This window comes from Aethalodelphis obliquidens, unplaced genomic scaffold (genome assembly GCF_003676395.1).
Source record: "Aethalodelphis obliquidens isolate GAN/ISIS:26980383/991018 unplaced genomic scaffold, ASM367639v1 scaffold34, whole genome shotgun sequence".
NCBI lineage: Eukaryota > Metazoa > Chordata > Mammalia > Artiodactyla > Delphinidae > Aethalodelphis > Aethalodelphis obliquidens.
Window position 1 is genome coordinate 12,543,133 of NW_020837978.1, and position 26,295 is coordinate 12,569,427.

Below are 26,295 nucleotides of genomic sequence, written 5' to 3' on the forward strand. Positions count from 1 at the left end.
GCTTGGCATGGAGCTAACCCCGCCCCCCGGTCTCCCTCCTCCCTAAGTCGTGCTCCCTCATCTGCTTCTAACGTCAGCATACTAGAGTGACAGGCTTCCTCAAGCCTGGGTGAAGCTCTCCCTTGGTTCCTGGCTTCTGCCATTATCGTATCTCATCCACGTGACGATTGTGACACCGGGGGGTGTTTCTAGTGGGTTTTGCCACCTCTGGAAAAACAGGGAGATCTGTTCTCTGGGTGGGTCCACCGCATGGGGATATGGCCCACTTCTGTGTCCACAGGAGGTCAGGCCTGAGAGAGGAGGGCAGAGGGGCAAGGCCCACAGCTGGGCTGGGCTGTCCCTGGCTCATGTGGGATGTCGCCGCAGCATCTGAGCAGCCAGTGTCCCCTGGCAGCCTGCCCGTGCTGGAACTCCTGGAAAGGCTCAAGGAAAAATAATCACTTGAAGGGATATCCATCTGGCCTGAAACCGGTCCCAAATGGATTGTCCAAGAGACGTCGAGTTTGAGTTTTTAAGAAAAGCCGGAAATGCTTTTCTGTCAAGACCTTCCCTGGTTCAATACGTAAGCAAATGCCTTTCTGCTCTCAAGGGCTGTGTGTGCCAGATTAGCTACCCCGGGACACGGGCACCTCTGTTTACCCACCACTCTGGCTGGAGGCTGGGAACCATAGGTGCTTTCCACGACCCCACAGCAGTTCTCACCCTGCTCCTGAGTGAATTGTTTTAAGGACAGAGGGACTGCTGTGACGAGGTGCAAAGAACTGGCCACAGTAACATGGTTAGAATTGGGGTTAGGAGACAAGGATCTGTCAATTTTTGACTCTTGATCGAATGTTCTTAGCACAACAGTGAGAAATCTCATTTCAGAAGTCGTTCAGCACTCACTTCCATGGGCATCGTTGGAATATCAGGATAAAACATTATTATTACTGATAGGAAGGTAACAAATTAATATTCTTACTAGTACCAGTAGGGGGAAGACACAGAGAGTAGTAGAAAGAATAGGCTGGGGTGTAGGTAAAGGACAAGTTCAAAGCCTGGCTTCATCTACAAATAACAAGTGCTGTCGAGGACAGCGGGCATATGGAGAAAAGGGGACCCTCCTGCACTGCTGGTGGGAATGTAAACTGGTGCAGCCATTGTGGGAAACAGTATGCACGTTTCTCCAAAAACTAAAAATAGAACTTACCATATGATCCAACAATCCCATTCCTGGGCATATATCTGAAAAAACTCCCAAAACACTCATTTGGAAAGATATACGCACCCCAATGTTCATAGCAGCGTTATTTACAATAGCCAAGATATGGAAACAACCTAACTGTCCATCAACAGATGAATGGATAAAGAAGATGTGGTATATTTATACAATGGAATACTACTTGGCCCTGAAAAAGAATGAAACTTTGCCATTTGCAGCAACATGGACAGACTGGGGGGGGGAGCATTATGCTAAGTGAGGTAAGACAGAGAAAGAAATACAGAATGATACTGCTTATATGTGGAATCTAAAAATACAACAAACTAGTGAATACAACATAATAGAAGCAGGCTCACAGATACAGAGAACAAACTGGTGGCTACCAGTGCAAAGGAGAGAGAGGCAATATAGGGGTGGAGGAGGGGGAGGTACAAACTTTTGGGTGTAAGATAGGCTCAAGGATGTCTTGTACAACACGGGAAATAGAGCCAATATTTTGTGGTAACAGTAAATGGAAAGTAACCTTTACAAATTGTATAAAAATTAAAAAAGAAAAAAAAACCAACAACCCTGGCCTCACTCCTACTGCCTATGGAATCTTTCTCTTTCTTGTAATTTTTATTTTACTCCAAATTATACATGTGTCCAGTTTAGGGAGTAAGTATCTCAACAGTGTGTAATCTTATAGGTAATATCTCTGCCTATAAAACGGGGAGGAATTAGTATGCACAGTGCCTGGCATCGTGCACACACTCAATAAATGCTCACCATCCTAATTGTAACTCAGCAAATGCTTCTTCCTGAATCCCCACACTGATGTATCACTAATCTCTCCTGGTTCCGTGATCAAATCAACACAATACCTTCAAACTCTCAACCCTTTCCAGCATCTGGGTTTTTCCTCACACCTGTGATTTACACAAAAGAAAAAGCCATGGATGTTTGAGAATTTATTTTCTTTCTTCAGCTGGTAGAAGGGATTATAGTTACAATAGCTCCCAATGCACAGGCCCCCATTCACACCCAAAAGCATGAAAGCCACTCCACAGGTACAAGCAGAATCAACAGAAAGGTGAGATGCTAAACTCGAGCTTGGCGTGTCTCTGTAAGGGTTAAGTGTAATGGTTCCTGGTTCCACTCTGCCTGCTCTTCCACAGCACTTAGATGAGTAATTCCCCAAAGGCATGGTGGGGAACTGCAGAATCTTCTTTCCACATCCCACAGGGAAGGCTGCCAGCTGTCTTCTCACACACACTCTCATAAGCTCCGCTACACACCACACAGCAAGGGGCCCGTGGTAGCTGGAGGGGGCTTAGTCAGATTCTCTCAACTACCAGGGTGCTGGGGTTCCAGGAGATTAGATGGCCCAAGTTTACACACAGAGAACATGAAAATCTCCATCAAGTAAAAAAAAATGCCTTTCTGGAACTGAGGCAGTCTGAGACAGTCTTGAGGCATTTGTTGCCCTTGATGTGGGCGGGTGGAAGGTTCTGTATAATCTTGAACTAACAGGTCATTCCTCCTGGGAGTTCCATGATGGGGTCCCTTCTGTGGTTGTCTTCCAGTCTCTGGGACACTATACAACTCTACCACCATCTTGGCGACAAAGGCCCTGAGACCTCCTGGGACGCAGCAAAGCAGGTTATGACAGAAGCCACTGGGGCTTTCTTTGTGTAGACTATAGATCGCAATGCTTTTCATACAAGCAACAGCCAGTGTGTTATCATCCCATTGTAAAGACCAGCACACTGAGGCTTAGCGTGTTACGGGACTCCCCTAAGGTTACATGGCTCATAAATGGCAGAAATAAGATGAAAATCTTGACTCATCTAATGCAAACACCTGGGTTCCAGTTCTCGGATTAGGCAGTAGATCTGCTGGTATATAGTGCAGGATTAACCCTACCCAAACAGACGTCTGGCCTTTGTCTTTGGCTACTGGGAGGTCCTGCCTATAGAAGTCTGTCTGTTTGCCTGGGGGCTTTGACCACCAGTCTAAAGTATAATTTATGAGGGGGGCTTTGGACCCCATGCGATATCAGTGCCAACCTCTGGAGGAATTCAAAGACTAAAGTTACGCACCCAACCTCCGGGAGGAGCTGAGGATAAAAGATCAACCACGTGGGTGGTACGAGACTGAGCTCCAAGAAAATCTCTAGACACCGGGGCTTGGAGGAGCCTCGATGGGTGGCAGTACGGTGTGTGTACTGTCACGCTGCAGGATTGGGAGAAGGTAACGCCCTCCATGACCCCACGAGGAGAGGACACCCGGAAGCCCCGTGTTTGGACCCCTCCAGACCTCTGCCCTATATGCCTCTTCCTTGGTTGATTTTAACCTGTATCCTTTCTCTGTAGTAAATTGTGAACATGAGTACAGCAGCTTTCAGGGCGCTCTGTGCTTCTAGTCAATGGATGATCTGACGGTGGTATGGGGGACTCCCCCCACCCCAGAACCTATAAGTGGTGTGAGAAGTGAGGGCAGTCTTGTGGGAACTGTTCTCTAACTTTGTAATTGGCTCATAAACTCCTTCTTATATAGCACAGGATGATTATACACTTAAAATAAATAGATCAAGTAATAAAATAAGCATAATAAATGAAGTTCATCGGGGTTCAGGGAAAAGAATGTAGGACCAAGGACCAGATAAATCCAAATCTACATTCCAGAACAGTGGCCTGTGGCCAGGCAGATGAATGGAACAGAATGAGGGAGGAAAACACTGCCCGGGACAACCTGATCTGGTTTAGGGTCCCACAGGGAAAGTCTCCCTGTGGCAATTACCCAGCGGCACACACATGTAAGCAGCACTGAGTGTGTCACTTTTCTGCGTACAGAGTTCTAGGTGTTGGAGCAACGGGGGCAACCCATCAGCTACTTGCTGGTGTCTCAATATTCTCAGTCTGCTGTGTGGAACTGACTTACTAGAAATCTCCCAAGGCCCCGTGGAGGCTGAACAACCCAACAGACCAAATACAGGGCTGGGCTCCATCATCTGGCTCTCCAGAGTCGTTCGGTTTTTTTTTTTTTAAAAACAAATTTATTTTTTATTTATTTATTTTTGGCTGCATTGGGTCTTCATTGCTGCGAGTGCTTTCTCTAGTTGCGGCGAGCAGGGGCTACTCTTCATTGTGGTGAGCGGGCTTCTCACTGCGGTGGCTTCTCTTGTTCTGGAGCACGGGCTCTAGGCACGCGGGCTTCAGTAATGGCGGCTTATGGGCTCAGTAGTTCTGGCTCTTGGGCTCTAGAGCGCAGGCTCAGCAGCTGTGGCGCATGTGCTTACTTGCTCCATGGCATGTGAGATCTTCCTGGACCAGGGCTGGAACCCGTGTCCCCTGCATCGGCAAGCGGACTCTCAACCGCTGCGCCACCAGGGAAGCCCCTCTCCAGAGTTTTGAGGAAGTACTTCCTCCAGATCACAGAGGATGCTGTGTGCCTGCCTGGGACAGTCCAAGCTGGTTGTGCTGTGTTCCTCAACAGAGAAAGGGACAAAGAAAATGGGGTATATCCATACAACGGACTATAATTCAGCCTTACCACAGGATGAAATTCTGATACGGACTATAAGCTGGATAAATCTTTACAAAACATTATGCTAAGCGGGAGAAGCCAGACACAAAACGACCAATATTATATGATTCCACTTGTGTGTGGTCCACCTAGAGCAGGCAAATTCACAGAGACAGAAAGTAAACAGAGGTTACCAGGGGCTGGGGGGAAGGGTAATGCGGAGTTACTGTTGAGTGTGTATATAGTTAGTCTGGGATGATGAAAAAGTTCTGGAGCTGGACAGTGGTGATGATTGCACAAAAATGTGAATGTACCTAATGCCACGGAAATATAGACTGAAAAACGGTTAAAATGGTAAATTTTATGTTATATATATTTTATCTCAATTGAAAAAACTTAAATTACATATCATGATTTTAAAAGTTTGCAAACCAACTGCAGTTTTGTTTTTAAACATCACAGTGCCCCCTTCCCCCAAAGTTCTGCTTGGAGCTACATGGATCCCCCCAAATACCTGCTAGAGTTAGCCCGCTTTCCATGGCTGGACTTTGGGGTGTCTCTAAGCTCTTACACTTGTGTGCATTTTCACAATGAGAACTGGGAACCATAAGAAGTTAAGAAGCATCTGGCGAGGCTGTGGAGAAAAGGGAACCCTCCTGCACTGCTGGTGGCAATGTAACTTGGTGCAGCCACTAGGGAGAACAGTATGGAGGTTCCTCAAAAAACTAAAAATAGAACTACCATATGAGCCAGCAATCCCACTCCTGGGCATGTATCCGGAAACACTGGAACTTGAAAAGATACATGCACCCCAATGTTCGTTGCAGTACTATTTACAACAGCCAAAACATGGAAACAACCTAAATGTCCATTAACAGATGCATGGATAAACAAGATCTGGTACATATATACAATGGAATATTACTTAGCCATAAAAAAGAACAAAATAATGCCATTTGTATCAACATGGATAGACCTAGAGATTATCATACTAAGTGAAGTCAGTCAGAAAAAGAAAGACAAATACCATATGATATCACTTATCTGTGGAATCTAAAATGTGACACAGATGAACTTATCTACAAAACAGAAACAGACTCAGACATGGAGAACAGACTTGTGGTTGCCAAGGCGGGCGGGGTGGGGGAGGGATGGATTGGGAGTTTGGGATGAGCAGATGCAAACTATTATATATAGAATGGATAAACAACAAGGTCCTACTGCATAGCACACGGAATTATATTCAATATCCTATGATAAACCATAAGGGAAAAGAATCTGAAAAAGAATGTATATATATGTACAGCTGAATCACTTTGCTGTATACCAAGTAACATAACATTGTAAATCAATTATACTTGGAAAAAAGTTAAGAAACACCCACGGAAGGCAGCACCCCACCCTCAAACTATCCCATCCCTGCCCACTCAACACAGAAGGCTGGCCAATATCGCTGCCCTTGTGTTCTCCCCTTGGCTCCATCATCAGGTAATGTCAGTCCCACCTGCTAAATCAGGGGTCAGTAAACTTCGGTGAAGGGCTGCCCGGTAGATATTTTCAGCTCTGCAGGCAGCACAGTCTATCGGAAGGCCTCCACTCTGCCGGCGCAGCATGAAAGGCGCCCTAGATCATCCATAAACAGATGGGTGCAGCTGTGTCCCGTTCCAGCTCAAACACACTTGGCTCAAGGCCTTTGGGTACGTGGATTCCCTCAGCTCTATCTGAACACTCTCCACTCCAGCCACCACCCCTGCACAATGCCCCTTGCTGCTTGTTTTCTAACCCAGAGGTTCTCCTACCCAGACTTCCCAGATGACGTGGAGGCTACCTGTCTGGGGACCATACTTTGAGAACCATGGCTCTAACCTATCTTCGAGGTCTTTTTTTTTTTTTTTCTTTTCTTTTTTTTTTTGCTGTGGATCATTTTTTTTTTTTTTAAGTCTTTACTGAATTTGTTACAATATTGCTTCTGGGTTGGTTTGTTTGTTTTTATGTTTTTGGCCACAAGGCATGTGGGATCTTAGCTCCCCAACCAGGGACAGAACCCACACCCTCTGCGTTGGAAGGTGTAGTCTTAACTAGTGGACCGCCAGGGAAGCCCCCCAGGTCACTTATTTTAGGTTCTCCCCACCCCAACCCCATGCCCTCTCCTCTGTGCTGCTTAAGACCATGCTTTATCTTATCACATACACACCATCCTCTAACTGTCTGCAATCCCCACCTAGGCTAACACTGCCGCTGGCTCCATGCCTTTGCCCATCACGGCCCCCCTGACTGCGACTTTCTTTTGTAATCATTCCTAACATCTCGACAAAGCCACTCAAGACCACTGCAATGTTGCACAGCCCTTCCTTCTCTCAGGCTCACCAGCACTTACATAATGTGTTCATTGTATGCTATACTTATTTTCATGCCTCTGTCTCATTAGACTGTAAACTCCCTGTGCTGGATACAGACTGAATTTCATAACCCTGTGGGATTCTAGGGCTGCTGTCCTTTCTTTATCGGTTGACGGTTCTCATCCTGTGTCTGTTGCTGTTCTGTCTCCCTTAGAAGTTGGCTACTAAAAGGCAAAGTGTTTCTGGATCTTCTTCTAAATTTTTGGACGTGATCGTACAGTGTTGGATCAAAAGTGGAACTCATGACAGAGAGACATAAAATACTGTGTATCTGAAAAGCATCTGCCCTTAGAGATTCCATTTCTAGCACAGATTCTCATGTGAGATTATGAACCCCCAGATAATTCCCCTAGCAAGAAGTAAGAGCACACCCTAGGAGATGTTTTTAAAGATGTGGGCGACACATCTTTAACCTCTAAAAATCCGCATCCCATTCTCCAAAGCTCTGTCCAGACTGTCCTCGCATTAATCCCAAGGAAAGGCTGCTGACCGTCTTTGGATTTACTGGAAGGAATATGTATTTACAAAGACAGCAATTTTACTGAAACCAGCCTAAATCAAGCATAGAAAGAGAGATGAGCTTATAAAGATCAGCCACGATAAGAATTCTCTCTGAAATAAATGTTTGTTTTAAAACCAGGGGTATGACTCATACTCCCTGAATGGGTGGCTGAGTTCTGACCCTCAAAAGATGAATGGTTCATTTTGAAAAGCAGAGCAAGTGGGAAACCTACACTCTACCTCTATTGTTTTCTCCAGAGGGAGGCTGCGCAGTGGAGCCCAAGATGCCCCGAGTCGTTTCCAATCACCAGCAAAACGGACAATGGGATGACTTGCTCCCTGCAGCTGTTTTCAATCAAAACGCTGAGTTAATTACCACGGCCCCTCCCGGGGCTCACAGGCAGCCCAGCACGAAGCTGGTGGAACATTAAGGACGCTGAATGAGCTGCCAGAAATTTGGCTGCCAAATTACCCCTCCTCACCTTGGCTCGGCACCATTAACTTAATCAGGTATTCATTCAATAAGAACATTTTACACTCTCCCTGGAAGGCTGCCGCTGCCCTCCGAATGTGGCACACTGTCAAGCAGACAGCACTCAGCAGGAAATGTCAGGGACGGTTTTAGCTTCTTTGATTTAATTTCGGGTCTGGGAAGAAGGGAATCCCCCGCTCCAGGCAGGACTTCTTGCCTACGCCATGAAGGGAGGCTATGATGAAGAGCTGGTCAAAGACTAAGGAGACAGGCTTTGCTTATTCTGTACACTTAAGAGACAGCCCACGCTTTACGCCATAGCTCTTACTGCTGGGCAATCCACAGATGGTTGACTTTGATGTCACAGGGACCTGGGAGAGACTCGTGGCTTTTGGCATTTGGTGATTGGTGACTTCAGGGGAGGTATTCAACTTTCTAATCTTCAGTTTCCTCTTTAAGAAAACAGAGATAATAATAAGCTCTATTTCATGGGATTCTTAGGGAACAGCATGCAACAATGCCTTGCCCAGCACGCAGGCTGGAGAACCTCATAGAAAGCTGCCCCGGCAATGAACCGCTTCCAGGCATCAAATGACCTCCCCTTAAGGTGGCTGAGGGCACAGGAGTGGGATTCTAGTTGCCAGAGTTGGAATCCTGGCTCCTTCGCCCACCGGCCGTGCCTCAGTTTCCCTATCTCTATAGTGAGAATACTACCAGTACTCAGCCCATGTAGGCTTGTTGGGAGTTCACACCTTCAAAGAACATAGACCAGGGCCTGGCCCACCGCAGGACCTATAAATATTGGCCGCTGACGTTACAATTCCCTCCTGAGAAGGGCCCTCCCTCCCCGCTTCCTTCACTTGGGTCATATTTTCACCTGTATTGAAAACACACACTTGGAAGACCCTGCGACTCCAAGCAACTCCCTGACCCATCACAAAACAAGCAGCGCCTTAGTGGATATTAGTACCTGTGTAATCAGCAATGAATGTGTATGTGGCATTTTCAGGGAGGCAACTCTCTATGGGTCTTCCTTGTTGCTGTATATCTTGTAAGTAGAGGCACTGACTCTCTTTGTTCTAGGCTTTTTTCCTTTAATTGAAGTATAGCTAAGTTACAGTATTTGTGTTCGTTTCAGGTGTACAGCATAGTGATTCTGCTTTTTTGCAGATAACATTCCATTATAGGTTATTATAAGATATTGGGTATAATTCCCTGTGCTATAGAGTAAATCCTTGTTGTTTATCTATTTTATGTATAGTGGTTTGTATCTGTTAATTCCATACTCCTAATTTGTCCACCCCCCCTTCCTGGGTTATTTTTTTAAGGATGTTTGTATAGGTTCTAGCCTTAGAAGATCTCTTCCTCCAGAGCTAAGGGGCAGGTTTGTTTGCTGCCCAGTATAATAAATATAATAACTGCCTCTGAGGTTAAACAAAAAACAAAAAACCACGCACTTGCCTCCCTTGAGTTCTTTCCTGGGTTACTTCATGCAACACACGTGCCACTCAACTGTAGTGAAGACGCTGGGTACAACAGTCTCTAAAAGGTTCCTTGCTTCACCTCCGCTAACGAGGAATTTCAAGTCTCAGCAGCTCAGAAAGTTTACTAAGTCTCTAAAACTTCTTCTAGAAAATAATCCATACTAGTGCACTGATATTTTTTCCCCCTAACTGGACTAAAGCCTTGCCTGCAGAACAAATGATCAATCGCATCTACATTCCAAAATAAAATTCAAAGGCACTCATGCTTTAAATTTGGAGGTGTTCGTATTATCTGTTGTGTCTTCCTGCAGTATCAATAGAAGCCTTCTGGTTTATTTGAACGTGGAGCACGGTACCCATTTTAGACACAATTACTCATCACAAATTAAATCAGTCCTCCTTCTGTTTAACCTCTCTGGAATACCCATGCCCTCATGAGCATCTCTGCAACATTATAAACGCACAAAAAATGGCCAGTTATTTTAGTTAAGACCCTAATAGCAAATGAAAGGCAACACATAATGCTGCGGGAGGCTGCAGGCATCGAATGACTGTAATCTATAACAGGCAATAAAATGTTTAATGGACAGACAGAAATGCAAAAGAGTAAGTCGGTGCCCTGTTGACCACAAAGCCCATTTTCTTCACGAGCACCGTGGCCTCGAAAGGTAGTTCCCCTCTCTGAGCCTCCGTCTCGTCTCCTCATCTGTAACACGTGAACGATGATGATAATGTTTTCAAAAGATTGCTGTGCGATGAAAGAAGACGATGTATGGGGAGAAAGTGCAACGTCTCTCACAAAAAATCCGAATACGTTCTTCTTCCTGAACGTCAGCTCCAACTGCCTGTCAGGCATCTTCAAACTTCCCCTTATCACCCCTCTCAAACCAGCATCTACACTCTGCTTCCACACTGGGGCCATTGTTTTGCACCATCTTCCCAGGTCTAAAGCAGCATTGATTCTGATGACTCCTTACCACTTAACCACTTACCACTCCCCTAGAGGTATTGATCTTTCTTCAAAATGTCTCAATCATTAGGGAAAAAAGTCACACCTGTCCCTTTCTTTTTCCCATCCCCCCACAGAGTAAGGAATTTGGCCTTTGTTCCCGATGCCCAAAACGGACTAGACTTTACCTTTGGCTTCTGGGAGATAATCTATGTCATACTTAATAGGAGAGTATAGGGTGGGGGGCCTTGAATCACAGCAAGTTACTTAACCCAGGGCTCTGCATCCTCATTTTAAAATGATAATAATAACAGGATCTACCCTGCAGGGTTACGGTGACTATTAAATGAGATTAAGTATATTAAGCACTTAGTGCAGTGCCCAAGCACAGGGTATGCATGCGATACGTTAGCTAAGAAATGTTCCTCGTGTTCAGTAGGAACTATATCCATAGTAACTTCTTTTCCTTTAGAATTATGAGAAGATGATGGAAATGGTCAGAATACTCTTCAGTATTTGCCTTATTTGCCACAAAGCATTTTCATTTTGAGTTTTGCTGGTGTTCCTCTTCTAGGAAATCTATTATTTTTCCCGATTGATTTTTTTTTTTTATAGTTCTGCTTCAGACTGAAGAATGTAGGATCAATACACTTTCCTTACAATGTAATTCCAACAGAGTGAAGGGAAACTAGGCCTCATTTCAGTGTTTTCAGCTCCTATCCATCAGCACTCCCTGATTTCACGATGCAGGCTACAGACAGTCCCAGATATGTGCTGAGGACCCCACTACATTCCTGGTCTCTCATGGAGTGTACTTTAGATTGGGAAATGGGAAAAAAAGAAAGGCTTTTATTTCACTCTGAGATAATTTCTTAAAATAAGTTAGGCTTTTCCTAAAATTAGTAAAAATATAAATAAAAGAGGCTCCCATTAGAAATGTCTTAGTGTTAAGTAGAAAAAATGCACCCCTTTGATTTTCAGACATATGATCTCCCTGTCTGATACACTCATTTTTTTCATAAGAACATGTCTCAAAAATTGGGATCTTTCTCTGCTCTGTAGGTTTGAAAAATCTATAGTTTGCTTCCCTTTTGCTCTGGTTACCTCATGGGGTGGTGGGAAGCCTGGTGAAAGCCAGCAGGAAAGCAGCCACTGAGTCGATTAATAATGTTTCCAAGGTAAATGATACGATGAACCCATCATAAACCTAGTTAGTAAAATATACAAAGTGTCAGCTCCTGAGAACTTCACAGAAAGCTCTCAACAGGCAGTCAGAAAGGGAACTGCCTGGGAGGCTTCCCCAGGCCGCAAACAGTCAGGTAGGAGTTAACGCTTTAGTCGGATGGGTTTTGTTTCCTGTTTCACAGCTGATTTGAAATTTTCCTCAAGGACAGTGTGGAAGATGTTTAAGTAAATGCATGGATTTACAAGCTTACCCACACTGACTGCCAGGACCACTTCGTGGTGAACGCTCAGGATGGTGGGAGATCTTTAGGTGACCAGAAATGACCATAGCCAGACACATCCCGAAGACTGGCTTTGTGGTTCAACAGAAGCATGATGGGAAAGTTACAGTCAGATTCAGTAACAGAGGAGGGCGGTAGGTGTGCCTAGCTGTGGGGATCTAAGAAAATATACCCCTCAAAAGGGATTATTTTAACAAGGCAGAAAACAATTTCCCTGACAGAAACGTGGCAGGGAAAAGAGCTCAGAGAACGGGGAGAGCTGTTGCGGGGGGTGGGGGGGGGGGTGGGCAGCTTTAGAACGTTGTGAAAGTCTCATTAAAAACAACCACAAACACGCTTGGCCATTATCCAAATGAGTGAAAAATAGCTTTGTCTATGAGAAAAAAGAAATTACAACTGTTCTAAGCATTACGTTTCTAGATCACAATTGTACATGAATACATTACAGTGAGGGCTCCCTGAGCCGGTTATCAGAAACACTTGTGACTCTAAAAATACACATTCCCTGTCGTTGTCCAAGACTCAGCAGATCCGTGCTGGGACCCAAAAATCTATATTTTTTAAAACTCCTCTGGTGATTCTGACCAGCAGCTAAGTTTGGGAACCTACTACACCAGACGCACTGGCAGCATGTGAGAAACATCTGGGGACATTTTTAAAAAATCCTGCCGGTCAGGCTACATCCCAAGCCCACCATGTCATAAAGCCTAGGGTGGGACCAGGCATCCGAAGTTTCCTCCTAGGTTGAGAGTCACCCCTTAGACCCTAAGTTCACATTCATTAACATACCCGCCACCCCGGTACCTGACATACAGCAGGGCCTCCACCATAAAGCCAGACGCATGCCGTTTCGAAAGCCTACAGACGTTCCAACTATAGAAAAACACAAATGAAATGCTGAGTTCCAGAACAACCTATGAATGTACTGAGCTCCAAATTTATTTGTCAGCCTATATGGAATTTGCTTTTATTAAACCATGCTTTTCCCAGAAAACAAAATCGAGCGTTTTTTTTTTTTTTTGAGATGTTTACAGGATAATTTCCTATGATTTTGGGGGGCAGAGCGCTGCCAGAAGCCCTGAGTTGCTCAAAGGCCAGCCTCTAGGTCAAGAGGAAAGCCTGGCTGGCTGGGGCCTGACGTTGTCTGGCCTGTGACACGGACAAAAAATACTCGTCCACGTCAGGCCCCCAGTTCTGATAAGCAGGACGCTCCGTGCAGCCACGGCCATGTTGCTCAGCTTACATCTTACAGTCAGGAGCACAGACAGCCTCCGTCGCCACACCCTGCCAGCTGCACGCCCCTCTGTCCTGTAACACATCTGACTTCAGCGCACCCTGAGTCTCCAAATCCCCTTGCGCACAGTGCGCACGGCTTTCCTCCTTCTCCCTCCCTTCGGCAAAGACCTCTTGTTGTGTATAGCGTCACTGCCTCTAACTGGCTGCATAAAAGAGAGGGCAGGTCCACAGCTTTTTCCCTTGGCCTGATCCAGGCTTGCTTCAGGTGGCTGAGAGCAGAATCCAGCCCACTTTGCTGTCCACGGATGCCACTGTCCTTCTACATGACCTTGACACGAAGTCCCTGTATCAGGGCACCAAGCAGTGGTAATTCAACCGCACGGACAACCGCAGCGGTGCTTCGCTGCCGCCTTCCACACTCCTCAGTGCTAGGAACACCTACTCTTAGTGACAGGTGACGCATCTGCTGCTCTCCTAGCAGCCTCTTCTAAGTTCAGAAACAAAAAAGAGCAGTTTCAACCCTGATGCATGAGCTTGGTGGCAAAGAGGAGCCTCAGCTGATGAGAAGGGCATGGCTTTTCCCTCTCTGCTCCATGAGTCCTCACCCATCCTTTAGACTGACCACTAGAGCTACCCCCTCTTGCCTTCTCCTGTGACTATAAGCACCACAAGCTCCAAACACCACTCCTTAGAAACAGCAGATGAAGGGCTGACCTTGGCTGTGCCGCTGATCAGGCTCACTCCTTCCCTGGGACCCCCCGTCTCTCCTTCCTGAGAGCTCTGACCATCACCACGCCAAAATAACTAACAGGCACGCTGCCTCGAAACCTCGTGCTTACATCTATGCCACTTAGAGCAAATAAAGCATATAGCTAGATTTCTTATCTCTGGACACACGGAGACACCCAAGAAGTGATCACCCTCCTCCTTTTTTTTTTTTTTTTCTTTCTTAGTGGTACGCGGGCCTCTCACTGTTGTGGCCTCTCCCGTTGCGGAGCACAGGCTCCGGACGCACAGGCTCAGCGGCCATGGCTCACGGGCCCAGCCGCTCCGCGGCATGTGGGATCTTCCCAGACCGGGGCACGAACCTGTGTCCCCTGCATCGGCAGGCAGACTCTCAACCACTGCGCCACCAGGGAAGCCCTCCCCTCCTCCTCTTTTGTTTCTTGCCCACAGTGTCCACTCTTTGGACAAAAGAATCGGGGACCAATCCATGACCAAATGCACAGGTCATGGACTTTTTTACCTCTTCCTTCCTCATCCTCTTGACTTAGAAGTTTCAACATGTATGTTTTTCTGACCTAAATTGGCCTTCAGTGGAAAAAAAGGTTCCACTGTTCTCTCTCACTGAGTTTCAAAGCTAAGGTGAACCGAAACAGGGCTGTATTTAATTCCCAGCATCATCTCTTTGCTGTTGGCAGTGTTCTGGGAATGGTGATATATTTTGCCCTTCAATGAATACTTTTTTTAGACTCTGCAGTCAAGGCCCAGATAATTGTTGGTAAAGCGCTTTTCAATTTTCCTTGGCAGGGAGGTGGATTACATAACAAGGCCTCAGTTTCTCATTTTGTAAACTACCGAGAACAGTGTGAACTGTTCTAAAACTAAAGAATCATCATGAGACCAAGAAAGCTGCTTGCCATTCTTTGGGGGAAAGCACATCACTTATGCAGATTACCCTAGATTATCTGATTTTTTTAAATCCTAGCATACTAACTATGTACAAACTTCTTTTGAAGCAGGTTTCTCTTCTAACAGTAGCTCAAAGACAGCAAGCTGGTTTTTAAATTAAGTATTTGTCAAACATTTTGGAGAAGATAAATTTAAGGAAACAAAATTTTGACAGTATTCAGGAAGCACACTAAAATATATATATATATATATATATATATATATATATATATATGCATTTAGTGTTGATATTCCAGAGGTCTAGATTCAGAGAGCAGGAATCATGGAATCAACTAATATAAAGGGCTGTGTGCGACTGTGAAATGGGGTATAATACCGTCTCTTTTTATCTTTTTCATCAGCATCCTTAAATGCTAGTTTCAGCCTAGAGCCAAGAAACCCAAATCAATATGGAATTTATACAAATTCCACATAGGTGTATATTTTTTTATAGTTATTCCATTCATACACTTATAGGTGGCAAAACTGACACCCAGAGACATCATGGGTATTACCAAGGTCATATAACCTTGTTGTGTTTTTTTTTTTTAAAAGAAGATGTTGGTGGTAGGAGTTTATTAATTTATTTATTTTGGGCTGTGTTGGGTCTTTGTTTCTGTGCAAGGGCTTTCTCTAGTTGCGGCGAGCGGAGGCCTCTCTTCATCACAGTGCGCGGGCCTCTCACTATCGCGGCCTCTCTTGTTGCAGAGCACAGGCTCCAGATGTGCAGGCTCAGTAGTTGTGGCTCACGGGCCCAGCCGCTCCACGGCATGTGGGATCCTCCCAGACCGGGGCTCCAACCCGCGTCCCCTGCATCGGCAGGCGAATTCTCCACCACTGTGCCACCAGGGAAGCCCCCCTTGTTGTGTGTTTTAATGAAATGCAGAATCAGGACAAGAATTCAGTCCCTCCAACTCCTACCCCATTACACTTTTCCCTCCACGCCCATCTCCCTATGCAGGAGGTTCCCGGGGCCTAGGCTAAAGGAGCAACGGTGAGTGTGGAAGAGAGGTGAGAAGAATAGGAAGGCTTAGTGATTGACTGAATTAAGCCAAAGGAATCCAGAGCGCTCAAGTGGGAATAAGAAGGGCACAATGCTATCGGATGAATGAAACAGGAAGGATGTTACTCTGGAGGAGGAGAGGATCGAGTTTAAGACTCATTCAGTGTCACATGGCTCTCTGCCCGCCAAGACTCACTGCAGGGACAGAGAGCGCACCAGGATTTCAGAAGCAGTGCTAATTAACAGCCCAAGAGGGAAGCTGAGGCTGACAGAGATACATTAAGGAGGACAGTAAAAAAGGAAGGAGGGCTTCCCTGGTGGCGCAGTGGTTGAGAGTCCGCCTGCCGATGCGGGGGACGCGGGTTCGTGCCCCGGTCCGGAAAGATCCCACATGCCGCGGAGTGGCTGGGCCCGTGAGCCATGGCCGCTGAGCCTGCGCGTCCGGAGCCTGTGCTCCGCAACGGGAGAGGCCACAACAGTGAGAGGTCTGCGTACCGCAAAAAATAAAAAAAAAAAAGGAAGGAGAGCAAACACCTTCTTGACCACTTTTGCTCAACAGAGGAAAGGTGGTCAAGAAGGTGGAAGATAACTAAGACATTAACTCTATTAAATGGAGCTGAGAAACTGAGTAAGACGAACTAAGAAAGGCCACTGGTTAGACCAGTGGTTCTCGGTCCATGCTGAACATTAGAAGCACTGGTGAGCTTCTAAAAGATACTGACTCAGAATCCGGGTTAATGACCATTGGATTAAACTGCATGACCACAGATGACTTCAAAAAGAACTGTTTTATAGTCCTACTTTAAAGGAGGAGAATGGATATATGTACTAGGAGACATCTTGAATGTGTTCTCCAGGTCCTGTATTTAATGGCTACATTTGCATCATTGATTATCTTATTTTGAATTTATGTATGTCAATGGGAAATAATGTCCTTGAATAACATATTCAGCATTTGGAAACCTCATGCCTGGGATTATACTGGCTGAGCCTCCCACATCATCAGGCAAGTGCTTGAATAAACAGATGGGCTTTGTACAAGTGCCCTGAGAGCCAGGGAACACGATTAGGTTTCAATTCAAGGGAAGTAAACCTCTTGGAAAATACTGTTCTTGTGGTTTGCTCCCTCGTCAACGGATTTTTAAGCCTCGGGCTCATTCATGGGAGCCCTTGAGCCAATCTCAAAACTCCTAGGATGGTAAACTCGGTGAGAGGTAATGCAAATCGTTATTAGTAACATGATCGCGCGGGTTTACATTTGAAGAGAGACAGTGGAGGATCACACCCTCCCCGCTCCACACACACAGGCACACGCAGTCCTGTCTCCATCATCCCAACACATCACTGGAGTCCTTCCCTAAAGTCGAAAACTGGATTCTAGAATAGCCCTGTCAATTTGTGATGGACCAACCCACCAAGGTAAGAGGTTTGAATCCAGCATGTGAGAATGTCTTTACCTATTCTAAGATAAATGACTCCCAGGGACCAGGCTGCATGTAGCTGGCAGCTTCTTCAATGTTGTTGTACATTTACAACAGGCATTTATTTTAGGTCATTAAAATGATCAATAGTTGATATTTCTCTGGGCCCCTATGGAAAGCAAGTAGTGTAATACCCAAAGCCACGAAACATCCAAGAGGCTAGAAGGGTTAGGAAGATGGCTCTATACAGGGACATTAACTTCATAGCCAATAGGGTACTAGTGATGATTACAAAATCCGGAGTAATGTGGGGGAAAAAGAGAGGAGATAGAACTTAATGTTTCACTCAAGTTCTGTTCTGAAACAGGACACAAAAAGGATACTGCACCATTTGGTATTAATTATTCTGGTTCATGCACATGGATAATTATTTCTACAGCATTTAAGATCTCTTTAAAACAAACGTAGTGTGCACATACACACCCACCTTTTAAATTAAGCCTTTTAACCCCTTTTCCAGAGCCTTGAGGAAATTGCTGATGGATTGTCTCAAGGGCAGCACTCTGGGAGTAAATGTGGATTGTGGGCTAAAAAATGTAACTGGCCCCTAAAGCTTGTATAAACAAATTAACGAAAAGGACATTACAGCATCGAGGGTATAAACAAGACGACTCTTAACTTTAACTTGTAGATTTGTTTTTAATGTTCAAGAATAAATTTTACTCCCAGAAGATTCCACTGTTCTCTCTCTTCCCAAATTTCTCCTCCTCCGTTCCTCCTGTTGTCTTAATGTCAGACCCACAATTCAGTTGCCCAGTTTGAACTCATTGCATGAATCCTTATATTGGAATTTCCTGTGAGGCCATACTTGAGTGAGGAACTTCTGATCCTAAAGGATCAATGTTTCTGGACTCCTAGGAATCATTCACTTAAAGTGTTTCACCTTACTGACGCTGTGTGCCCACAGCGATAAGAAAGCAGTATCTGGGCTTCCCTGGGGGCGCAGTGGTTGAGAGTCCGCCTGCCGATGCACTGGACACGGGTTCGTGCCCTGGTCCAGGAAGATCCCACATGCCGCGGAGCAGCTGGGCCTGTGAGCCATGGCCGCTAAGCCTGCACGTCCAGAGCCTGTACTCCGCAACGGGAGAGGCCACAACAGTGAGAGGCCCACGTACCGCAAAAAAAAAAAAAAAAAAGCAGTATCACATTGCATAATTACCTGGTGAATTTGGGCAACTCTAGAAAATTCAATGGCTTCCTTTACCCTGCACCTTCCTGGTCTGACTTGTGGATGCCCTTAGGTTCCCTGTAATAAGCTGGCCAAGTCAGACTTCCTGCAGACTTTCAGTACCTCATACCCTGCAGAACTGCTAAAGCTTGCTTCAAACCAATGCACAAACTGAAGGCAACAGAGGCCGTTCTTGCCCAGCCGCACCCCATCATTAATCAGCTTGCGATGGAGAAACAGCGCAACTAGATCTCCTGAGTGGACAGGATCCGAGGCCCGGCTCTCAAAACTATTTGTAAACATCTGGAGCATTACGCCCCTAAAGCAAGAAGCTAGCTCTAGTCTGGGCACTTCAGACAAAGGATGGCGCTGCCATCGGGAGACATTCCCGGGAAGTCACTCAAGTGTCCACGTGTTAGCCCTGTCTTCACAGGCTCACATTCTCTCATCCTGGTCCTGGTTCCCACCCTCCCCTCCCACTGCCTTGGCCTCCATCACCACCATCATCATCACTTCACTCCTGCCTGGTCCCTCTCCTATTATCACCTTTCCCCTCTGGAGTGAAACAGAAGGACACTTTCCTTGCTTCTTCCTGCCAGCAGCATCTTGGAGATGCTGCTGTCTTTTTTTTTTTTTTAAATGGAGGGTGCTGTTGGATAGAGAAACATGTCTGAAGCCTATGCAGTTAAACTAAGATTTCAGATCACTTTTGTGTCAGGATATAACGTGAAAATCTTACTCTCACGCATACTATACAAGGTTCTCTACTCATATAGATATTAGACTCAGTTTATGGCCAGGCTTAAATTCTAGCACTTAATTTCATCCCCTATTCATTCACTAACAGGCCTTTATTGAGTGTCTACAATGTATTAACAAGAAGTAGGAATAATAGTTAATATGTATAAAGCACTTACTACACGCTAGTGTTTTATATGGAAAGTCTCATGTAAGGTAAGCACTCCCCTAGTTGTCATAACATTTGATTAAATGAGATGGTTTGTAGGTACAAGTACAGAGCTATATAACATATATGTGTGTAATTCCTTTGTAACTGTTATCTCCCCCATTTCCATCCCGCCCCTGCCTATTCTTCTCATCACGCTTACTACATTATTTCATCCTTAACAGAGTTTTTCTGGAAAAATGGATGCTTATTAGATGTCGGCTGGCCATTCAGCTTCAGGACTACAAGTGGAAAGACACAGAAAACCTCAACACTCTAAGATCCCTGAGGGCAAGCAGATGTCTCTCTTTTCCCCAACCCCAATGCCCTGGCAGAGTGCCTGACACATACTCGATAGGCACACGCTAAATATTTGTTACACAAATCAATTCCATGATGTGCTAAGTATCACGTCTCATCATAATCCTGAGCATTTAATAATATTTGCTGACTGGGCTACCCTGGTGCCCCACGTGCCACTGAAAGATGCGAAACAAAATTCGGGGTCAATTCAAGGTTCCACAATGAGTAAATAAAGTTTGAAATGGGACTTAAGCCAGGGTTTAAATTAGCAAAAATTGATGCTCTTTGATGTGAATTGATCTATTCAACACAGTCTAACCACAGAAGAAGGCAAAGTTTCTCCTCCACACAGAGTTCTTTCTGAGATTTTTAAAGTGGAGCAAAACCGGTGGGTACATTTCCACCTCCACCATTTAAAACTAGCTCGTTTTCACTGCATTCTCAAAGTTTACCCATTTTTCCCTCCTCTTAGCCACTCCTTTCTCCATTCTAGTTTGTTTATTGGATTCACTTGGGGTGGGGAGTGGAGGCAGGAGTTTGTAAACTTTTCATTTCTCCCCAGGCAAAGGGTGACACGATGTAATTGGGGGGCCTGCTGAGATAAGTACCAGAACAAGAGTTAACGGATAAATATTAGGGTCATGACATCTGGTGAAATCTCTCTATTAAGTGACTGTGAAATACAGTGACAACCTGACATGGCCACGTCAGTGGGAGTTTCTCGGGGCATCTACATCAAGCAGGCCCTAGAAATCATTTTGATTATGAGACAACACATTTGGCAGCAGGAGACGGCTTTAATTTCTAAGCTTAGAGCTTAAAACTGTTCAGTTTACTAAATCCACCATCTAGAGTCTATTAAAGGTGGATCTCGAATGATGACTGAAGACCTCCTGGTATTTTAATTACACTCAACACACTGGCCCTTGGGCAGCTGATAAAACTGAAGTCAGACAATCAGAAGTACCTTATTTACAAAAAATAACTCCCCAAGTTGAATTCCTTGTAGTTGATGAAGTCGGGGAAGGGGCGGCACCATTTTTGAAATGATTTCATGCCAAAGTTCTGGATATTTTTAGGTTGTAAGACAAAGGCATGGTTATCCCCCAATAGCCCAACAAAACGTGTGGCACTGCATGAATACCACGCTGTTCATGAGTATTACCTTCTACTTACAGTCCACTATTCATTAGAAAGTGATCCATTCACTGAGATCATTCAATGAACACTGTATGGACTGGGAAGAATAGGGTCATGGGATATGAAGTAGAATATGACCTGGTGCCTTGTCTCCTTCAAAGAGCTTCCCATCAGGAAGTGGGGACAGAGGGCATGACTGATGATTACTGCCCGAATCTTCCCAGCACGATGGTGCGAAGCTAGGGGTGTGCGTGTTGTGGATCGAAAACACAGGTGTGTCGTAAATCAGCACCGAGTTTTTTTTGGTTTTTTTTGGAGTACGCGGGCCTCTCACTGTTGTGGCCTCTCCCGTTGCGGAGCACAGGCTCTGGACGCGCAGGCTCAGCGGCCATGGCTCACGGGCCCAGCCGCTCCGCGGCGTATGGGATCTTCCCGGACTGGGGCACGAACCCGTGTCCCCTGCATTGGCAGGCGGACTCTCAACCACTGCACCACCAGGAAAGCCCAGCATGGAGTTTTTAAAAACAGTATAACAAGGAGGGCTAACACTGCACTTATTGGTTTTCAAAGTGCTCATTCTTCCTTCTGCTTTATACTAGAGAAACATCAAAATGACATTACAGGGGCTTAACCTCCCTAGATCTGTTACTGGAAGAAAATTACAACATAATTAGAAAACCTCTGACAAAGTATTTTATTTCTCATCGGTTTTCCAATTCTAATCAATTCATAGCACTGACTACAGTCAAAGAGTACATTCAAACTTGCAAACTGTTTACAAGCAGCGTTTAGGTAAGACAATGGAAATCCTACTGCATCCAAAAAACCTGAAATGATCTCATATTTAATAATTACGCTTTCTTTTCCTTCCCTTCCTCCTGCTGGAGAAACTTCCTGCTGCTTCTCTACACTGGTGTAGAATTACTTCTGTCTGAGTCTAGATATTAATCATCTCCACTTACATACTTGCCTGTGATGGGTCCATTCAGAGTCCCCCGTGTGCACCATCCCCACCTACACCAAAGTGAAAAAAAATTATTGTCCGCTTATTTCTTTGTTCCCCTGACTTACAACTCATTCTGACCTCTTCTCAGCATCAGGGATCATGTGTATTTTTGTAGCTAAATCTTAGTCAGACCAATAGCAACATTAAAAAAAAAAAACAAAAAAACTCAGATGTCTACCTTTTATTCCCTATTGATATGGAAAGGGGACCTTTGCGGTGAGTTTTCATGACATGTCTGCCTGTTAAAAACACTAGCATCGACATATATACACTACTGAATGTAAAATAGTTAGCTAGTGGGAAGCAGCAGCATAGCACAGGGAGATCAGCTTGGTGCTTTGTGATGACCTAGCGGGGTGGGATAGGGAGGGTGGGAGGGAGGCTCCAGAGGGAGGGGATATAGGGACGTATGTATACATATGGCTGATTCACTTTGGTATACGACAGGAACTAACACAGTATTGTGAAGCAATTACACTTCAATAAAGATCTATAAAAAAAAACCCCAACAACAACAGCAATAATGACAATTCTACCACCACCTCCACCTGCCTGACCACGTCTTCCTGGAGGCTAGCCAGATACTGGCAGTTTCCTAGGAAACCACATTATACCACACAGCAATACCACATCAATTCAGAACCCTCCACCTAGCTCAACTCGGGCTCTGGCATCCTATGAGCTGACCTCTTTGCTATAATCAGGAGCACAAACGGACTTAGAATATAACAAAAGCGACTCCTGGATGTTGTGGGTTGATCAAGAATCTCAGAGACACTTAAAAATATAAATGCACGGAATAAAACAGACCCAAACCTCCAAGCATCCCACGTGTAACATAGTCACAAACATCCTGTGGAGGTTCTGGCTCAGAATAGAAGAGTCCTGGTTTTAATTAGCTACTAAAATGGAGGACTGACTTTAAAAAGTACAAACGTGTGATTTCTTTTTTCGCTTTGACTTTCAAGAATGATCTTACGCATTCAGTCCAAACCAGAGAGTTGTAACTCTTAGTGACTTTCTCTCTCAGTTATCCTGGGGGAGTCTTCCTGCCCTCCTCGGCCGCCATGCCTGTTTTAACAGGCAAGCCATGTAGCATAACACAACAGTGCTGCGAATGTTAGTAACCTTAGCAGGTGCACGCAACTCTCACGGAAAGCACACATTTCCTTGTCACTATTAATCATGTGAAGTGTTGACAGTGTGGGATAACATCGTGTATGTTGACCCTGGGGAGGGAGGTCGGGGGAGAGATGGGGCAGCTCTAAATTGCTGAGTGACTGTGTTTATAGACATCGCACCTTGCAGGAAAGATTTCGTTTCTGATGCATAAATCAACCGAAGGATTCTGATCTGGGCCTGAAAACACAATCTCAGGTTTAAAAAAATGGGGCAAGGCCAATGAAGGCATATGGTTCAAGTTGCCTGATTTTATACACTTGGTATACACTAAAATTTGACTGCATAGGTCGAATTTTCCCAGAAATGTGAAATCATGCCCTTCTGAGCTCAAAATTTGTGGCTAATCATCGCTCGTCCCAATATCCATTCTCCTCACTTTTCTTAGAAGTAGAAACCTTGATTCTGAATGGACATCTCTCTGCCCAGCTGAAAGGCTTATCTTCATCATCCCTTGCAGCTAGGTGTACTGAGACTCAATTCTAGCTGACATGAAGTCAACAAAAATGTGGTATGATACCTCTTGCAAGTATCTTTGGAAAAGGTGGCCTTTCTTTTCCCTTCCTTCTTCCTGGAATGCTAATGTAAAGGCTGGAGCTTAAGCAGCCATTTTGTACATGAGAGATACACAAAGGATGGCAAAACAGAAAAGATAGGATTGGGTCCCCGTGCCTGGTTAGCTGCCATATCTGTCCTGGAATCCTACCTCCCAACCCCTTTTATGTGAGAGAAAAATAAATGTCTAATATTCTTAGCCTTTGTGTATGTGTGTTGGGGGGATGGCATGGAACTGCACCTAATCCTGTTACAAATAGACCTTAGAGGTCATAATAGACTTCATTTTACAAGTAAGGAAACTAATGATTAAAGATCAACATTGATAAATGTCTCAATCAGGGAAGCAGTGTTGGCAAATTAATTACACTTCTGTTTAATCTTCTACTTCTAAAGATAGATGATGGAAGTTCTATTTTATATGCCCATCAGTATCTGTTAAATGAGAGTAGTTTTACATTTCACATGTATCTGAATTTCTGAACCTCCAAGGTTTTCCAACTGGCACATCTAATCCCAAATCACACATACTCAAGGAATAAGATATTAAACAATACAAAATGTAAAGAGAGGGCTTCCCTGGTGGCGCAGTGGTTAAGAATCCGCCTGCCAATGCAGGGGACACGGGTTCGAGCCCTGGTCCGGGAAGATTCCACATGCCGCGGAGCAACTAAGCCTGTGCGTCACAGCTACTGAGCCTGCGCTCTAGAGCCCGCAAGCCACAACTACTGAGCCCACGTGCCACAACTACTGAGCCTGCGCACAATTACTGAGCCCGCCTGCCACAACTACTGAAGCCCGCGTGCCTAGAGCCCATGCTCCGCAACAAGAGAAGCCACCGCAATGAAAAGCCCACACACTGCAACGAAGAGTAGCCCCTGCTCTCCACAACTAGAGAAAGCCCGCGTGCAGCAACAAAGACCCAATGCAGCCCAAAATAAATAAATTAAATAAACTTTAAAAAAAAATGTAAAGAGGCATAGGAATGAATAGACTTGAGAAATTCTTTCCTGTTTTGTTCATTAACTGGCACATGTCTTAATCTGCATCTTAGTACGTTAATCTATAAAATTATATTAATTTGCACTGATGTTTTAGAGAGGGCTAAATGAAGATTTTCAAATTTGGGGGATGAGTCAGTATCTGAAATGTTAAAAAAGTATCTTTATTTCAGATGCAGACATAGAGAATGGACTTGAGGACCCGGGGAGGGGGAAGGGTAAGCTGGGACAAAGTGAGAGAGTGGCATGGACACATATGCACTACCAAATGTAAAATAGATAGCTAGTGGGAAGCAGCCGCATAGCACAGGGAGATCAGCTCGGTGCTTTGTGACCACCTAGAGGGGTGGGATAGGGAGGGTGGGAGGGAGACGCAAGAGGGAGGAGATATGGGGATATATGTTTATGTATAGCTGATTCACTTTGTTATACAGCTACTAACAGTTCTGTTATACAGAAACTAACACACCATTGTAAAGCAATTATACTGCAATAAAGATGTTTAAAAAATAAATAAAGTACAGTTTATGCTGGAGATGAGAGGCTTCCCTAATTTGAGAGAATATTAGGACAGGCCCTAAAAATTCTGTCTTTAATGGCATCCATGAGGCCCACAGCCTCAGATTAGTGTTGCATCACTAGCTCCTTTGGGGAATAAGAATGTGAATATTTGTTGGGACCAAGGGGTTTATGTAGCTATTGTGCTGGACTCTATAAGCTTGACTGCTTTTTATGCATCTTACACAAAGTGAAACAATAAAGTCTTTTTGAAAGTTAAAAAAAAAGTATATTTATTTCAATATGCTTGCAAGACAATGAATACACTGTAGCTGTAAAACACACTCCCAGGTGCTTTTACAGAATAACCCTCTGAAACTAACGGCTATTACTAAACTGACAAAACTCAGTAAATTCAATTAATGAGAAAAAATAAACTAACTGCTTTTACCTGGGGAAGCCGCATACCCCCAGCCTACAATCTTCACTTCTACAAATCACGCTGTGGTCATTAAAAATAGAAGGAAGCTTTCCCCCTTTATGTTACGGTAATTTCAAATTGTCTACCTAGTCTTCTAAAACTCCTCTTATTTTAAAATATTCAAAACAAAAATTGTAACAGAGGGATGGGCAATATGTGGTTTCGCCTATTTTGCTCCACCTCCAGTAATATCTCTGCCTACTCCCATGGACAAATAAACCCAATATCCAACAGAGTTCTTTTGTCCCCTAGATATGGCCCCGAAGTTTGGAAGAACAATGTGCATCCTTGCAAATAAAAGGCATGCACCGTGGAGCAGCAGAGTCAGTCTTGCACTGCGTGATCAATTTTACTTACTTGGTGAATGCCCACAGGTGGGGTTAAACTCTAACATTTGGGTGCATCTACTGTTTCACTCTTGGCTTCTCAGCAACTACAGACATTTAAAGATGTACAAAAGGGCATAAGTCTTCAGTAACCTCCACCCTCCACAAGCATCTCTGATAATCTCCAACGTCTGCTCAAATTCTAGCTTACCTTAAAGATAAACTGCCCTTCTTTATTTCATTCCACCAGGACTGAATCCTTTACTGGAGACTATTTGCTTTGGAAAATGAGTTTTCCCTTCTTCTGCAAAGGATGACTGCC

The 26,295-nt window shown here is 44.7% G+C and overlaps 1 protein-coding gene across 16 annotated transcripts in view; it reads right to left on the minus strand.

Annotated features, from left to right (window-relative positions):
- ATXN1 (ataxin 1) overlaps positions 1 to 26,295 on the minus strand; it is a 399,625-nt gene that overhangs the window by 30,427 nt on the left and 342,903 nt on the right. The window contains exon 8 of one of the 16 annotated variants that reach the window (XM_027128421.1): positions 21,890 to 21,941. The exons of the other annotated variants lie outside the window; for them this stretch is intronic. The gene's annotated coding sequence lies outside the window, so the exon portion shown is untranslated. The remainder of the gene's footprint in view (positions 1 to 21,889; positions 21,942 to 26,295) is intronic. 16 annotated transcript variants of the gene reach the window in all.